The sequence below is a fragment of the Schistocerca nitens genome, chromosome 8 (assembly GCF_023898315.1).
Source record: "Schistocerca nitens isolate TAMUIC-IGC-003100 chromosome 8, iqSchNite1.1, whole genome shotgun sequence".
Lineage (NCBI taxonomy): Eukaryota > Metazoa > Arthropoda > Insecta > Orthoptera > Acrididae > Schistocerca > Schistocerca nitens.
Genome location: NC_064621.1, coordinates 625,912,320 through 625,917,223, shown reverse-complemented (window position 1 = coordinate 625,917,223; position 4,904 = coordinate 625,912,320). Strand labels below are relative to the sequence as shown.

General features: G+C 46.1%; 1 pseudogene; it reads left to right on the top strand.

Moving 5' to 3' along the window:
- The first annotated feature begins 4,005 nt into the window (after positions 1-4,005).
- LOC126200113 (5S ribosomal RNA) lies at positions 4,006-4,123 on the top strand (annotated as a pseudogene).
- The last annotated feature ends 781 nt before the right edge of the window (positions 4,124-4,904 follow it).

The following is a 4,904-nucleotide window of genomic DNA, read 5'->3' as shown; positions in this document are numbered from 1 at the left end:
TTGAATAGTATATTTCATGACAGGTGGATTGGTCGTCGAAGCACCATACCATGGCCCGCACGTTCACCGGATCTGACGTCCCCGGATTTCTTTCTGTGGGGAAAGTTTAAGGATATTTGCTATCGTTTTCCACCGACAACGCCTGACAAGATGCGTGTGCGCATTGTCAATGCATGTGTGAACGTTACAGAAGGCGAACTATTCGCTGTTGAGAGGAATGTCGTTACACGTATTGCCAAATGCATTGAGGTTGAGCATTTATTGCATTAATCTGGTATTTACAGGTAATCACGCTGTAGCACCATGCGTTCTCAGAAATGGTAAGTTCACAAAGGTACATATCACATTGGAACAACCGAAATAAAATGTTCAAACGTACCTACGTTCTGTATTTTAATTTAAAAACCTACCTGTCACCAACTGTTCGTCTAAAATTGTGGGCCATATGTTTGTGACTATTACAGCGCCATCTGTCACAAAGCGAAAAAAGTGGTCCAACTAAAACATTCATATTTGTTTTCGTACTACACGAATATGTAATAAAAAAAATGGGGGTTCCTATTTAAAAAAACGCAGTTGATATCCGTTTGACCTATGGCAGTGCCATCTGCGGGCCAACCATAGCGCCATCTGGTTTCCCCCTTCAAGCTAGACAAGTTTCGTCTTTGTAGTTTTTTTGTTTGACGCTTATTCCGTGAGATATTTGGCCCGGTCACGATCAATGGAGCACCCTATATATATGTATGTTGTGTGTCTTCCGTGTTCTGCATCTCCTCGTAAACCACTGGTCCGATTTCAATCAAAGTTGGTACGAATATCATGTACTGTCTGGCAACAATCGGTGTCTGGATAAGAGGAGCTCCTGTTTAAAAAACACACAGTGGTACACAACAGACTACAGCAGTCCACTCACCCCGCGTCAGCCGCCGCCTCACACCGAACTCAGGGTTATTGTGTAGTTCGGCCCCCAGTGGACCCCTCTCCCCCTCCCCTGCCCCCTCCCTCCTCTGAAAAATAATAATTGTAGAATGAATATTTGGATACATTACTTGAAAGTGTTAATTATAGCTTCAGAAATAGCAGTTTCGAAAAAATTCCGATTTTTAGATATGTGAGGTTTGGGAGAAAGCTGACTTGCTTCATAAAAAACCTTGCACCGATAGGTATAACCGAGTGATACAGTTGACAAGAAACGGTTGCGTTAAAGACAGTGATGGGATGGTGTGCCGCGACTTACATGGCCTTTACCTACCTCTAGGAACGTGGTGTCGTGTGGTCCGGCAGGTCACCTGTTACCCTTCGCTAACGGGTCCCGGGCGGCGTCAGAACGCTGCACGCTGCAGGCCCCCGCACGGGGCAGAGGGCGCTTTATCGCCTCTGTGCGCATTCCCACGTCGAGAGCTGCGTTGCAATTCCAGCACCTCCGGCCCTGAGGCGCAGACGGCTGCGAGTTTCACAGTACAGTACAGAGGCTGCCTGCCGCATTCCGCCATCTCGTTTGGGCGCGCGTCGCTCCCTGCGCCGCTCTGGCCCAGATGAGAACGGGATTGCTGCGACGCGCTAATCCCGTTGCGGGAATGTTAACGTGGCCGTCTGCACAGTCCGCGCACCGAGCAGCAGCAGCAGCAGCAGCAGCCAGCAGTACCGGACGGCGAATTCCAGCAGGCAGTCAGCGGAGAACCTCCGCAAGACTGCGCGGCAGGCGGCAACTCGGCGGGGAGAAGAGAAAGCAAATTCCGGAGTAACGCAAGGGACAGCTGCATATCCGTTACTGTGTACGATAGTACCTCCATAACACACTTTCTCAACATACGTGTCCTTATTTAGATTCAAGGGGAGCGATTGAAGAAAGAATTAACGCTTACGAAACTAAAAAGATTGGCCAAGTGCTAGCAGCATTCGCTCAGTCAGGATTTGTTTACGGCTACCTCTTTAAAAATTAGCTCTAGCCGACACATTTTTGTTCCATTTTGAATCTTCCAGCGAATTTATTCTCCTATTTGTTGTTGTGAATGAATGGTAGGTCTGTGGCCGTGCGGTTCTAGGCGCTTCAGTCTGGAACCGCGTGTCCGCTACGGTCGCAGGTTCGAATCCTGCCTCGGGCATGGATGTGTGTGATGTCCTTAGGTTAGTTAGGTTTAAGTAGTTCTAAGTTCTAGGGGACTTATGACCACAGCAGTTGAGTCCCATAGTGCTCAGAGACATTTTTTGAATGGTAGGTCCACCACTGTACACTAGAAATGAAAACCTGAACAAAAACTGGCCAGTACTCTGCCACCTGGTTGAAACAGTCAAAGATCAGACTAACCCTTCATCAGCGCACTGTACCATCCATAAACCAGATGTGCTTCTGGGGCGATTGATGGAAATGAAACATGAAGTGTTAGAACATTGAGCGTATTCGTGATATTTGCCACCCTCCCACTTCCGATACCTAGGGAAGTTTCTTTCAGTCCACTTGTGAGGTTATAACACTTGAGAATCATTCTTCAGGACAGGCATCTATGCCCTGGGAATGTGTTGGTGGCAGTGCATCCACTTGACAGGGTACCGCGCGGGAAAACACCGCGTTGTAGTGCCAGACGCGCTAATATTAAACTTGTATGTGTTTACACTCGGCAAGTCACACTGCAGGTCGTAGCGCAGAATTTCCCGACCGTAGCGCTGCGTCATTGGTACTGCGTGGTCGTAATTAAAATGCAGCTACTCACAGAGATCTGGTATGAGCTGTAATTATCGTATGGTAACGAAACTCGGTAGATATCCTATAATGCATTAATGCAGAACCAACTAACACGGGAAAATGAGTCCTAATTTTAGCCAGTAGATGCAAATCTGGCGCTGTGACTGCAAGAAAGACGCACAGAATAGAAATGCTCTCATATGTTATGGATTAGGAACGCAACATGGGCAAAGAGATCAAACGAGCGACAAAGGCATAATGTTGATTTTGTTATTAACTTCCGCTTGCACAGTTTGCTGAGTATGAGCACGAGAGACGTCTGCGAGATGCTGTACAGCGCCAGATTAGCCCTTGTTACCCAAAATTCGAACTTTTTTTTCCCCCAGTGTAAATCGGTTCCGCAGTAACGCATTAGAATATCTACCAAGTTCCCTTGATAAACGATAATTACAGCCCGCACTGGACCTCTGTGAGTAGCTGTACTTTAATCGTAATTTAAATAATCATAATTTAATTACAACCACGGGAATCTACAATTTCGACGAGTTTTTTTTACTCGTATCGATACTGGCAATATATCGGTCCCGGGAATCCAAGATCGTACCATAATCTCTAGCGTGGTTCCTCCGACTAACCTAGACATACAAATGGTTCAAATGGCTCTGAGCGCTATGGGACGTAACATCTGAGGTCATCAGTCCCCTAGAACTTAGAACTACTTAAACCTAACTAACCTAAGGACATCACACACATCCATGCCCGAGGCAGGATTCGAACCTGCGACCGTAGCGGTCTCGCGGTTCCAGAATGAAGCGCCTAGAACCGCTCGGTGACACCGGCCGGCGCAGATGTTACAATAGAGGCGATGTGCATCACGGAAATGGTTGTTAAAATATCCTGGAGCACACTTTCCGAGAGGAATGGGGAGCACAGTAACTCCTCCAACATACTGCACACAAAATGACCTCGACGAGAAAATCACGTAAATTAAGTGATCCTAGGAAGGCGTAGCGACAGTGGTTCTGCCTTGGTAGTGTTTTCGAATGCAACAGCCGAGGCGCATGCAAGTAATAGTGATGCTAGAAGTACCCTCCGCCACACAGAATTAGGTGGCATGCGTAGTGTACAGGATGCAAACAGTATTTGATACGGGACAGTTGCGGTGTCTCAAGTCGGGAACCATCCATCGACAGATTGACTTAAAAAGCTTCGTGAGCTACTGCGCATAAGCGCTTCGCCGGATTTTCAATATTCTTTCTACCTTCTAAGCATCGGTATAGTCGGAGATTTTTGGAATATTTTATTTCTTTAATATTAGTAAGGGCAGCGGCCTTGCTGCAGCGGATACACCGGTTCCCGTGAGATCACCGATGTTAAGCGCTGTCGGGCGTGGTCGGCACTTGGATGGGTGACCATCCGGGCTACCATGTGCTGTTGCCATTTTTCGAGGTGCACTCAGCCTCGTGATGCCAATTGAGGAGCTACTCGACCGAATAGTAGCGGCTTCGGTCAAGAATACAATCATAACGGCCGGGACAGCGGTGTGCTGACCACACGCCCCTCCTATCCGCATCCTCCAGTGAGGATGACACGGCGGTCGGATGGTCCCAGTAGGCCACTTGTGGCCTGACGACCGAATGCTATTAATATTAGTAAATTTCCATTGACAAGTGGAAGGAAAAAGGACTTTTTTACAAAAACTAATTACGTCTAGAATTCCATCTAAACTTAATACTTATCAGCACAGTAGACCTATAGTGAGAAAGCCAGTCGAACAAAATGATTCGTTTGTTAATTTTACGCTGTTAAAATTCGCAAAGGTTTGAGCTAAATTTTACACAAACACAAATTTTACAGTTTGTAAGTGCAAGAACAATCTTTATTTAATGATTAGTGACCATTTTTAGCGAGAAAACGAAATCAAATTCAAACTGTTAAGACCGACTTCACCGGTGGCTTAAGACGGCGGGAAGGCATTGAAAACCCCGCGCTATAGCTTAGGAAGCCTCTCTAACTCTCTGTGAAGCTGTTTCCGGACTTTGTAGATCTTATATCAAACGTTTTTTTAGAAATTTTTCTTATTGGGGTACATAGCCTCAATAAATTTTAAGAACGAAAGCATAGTTACCTATTTATTGTATGCGCTATTAGCTAATTTCGAACATCGCTCATTTTCAAGCACCTGAAATACATCAAAAAATGGTGGCAATTTTTTTAATAC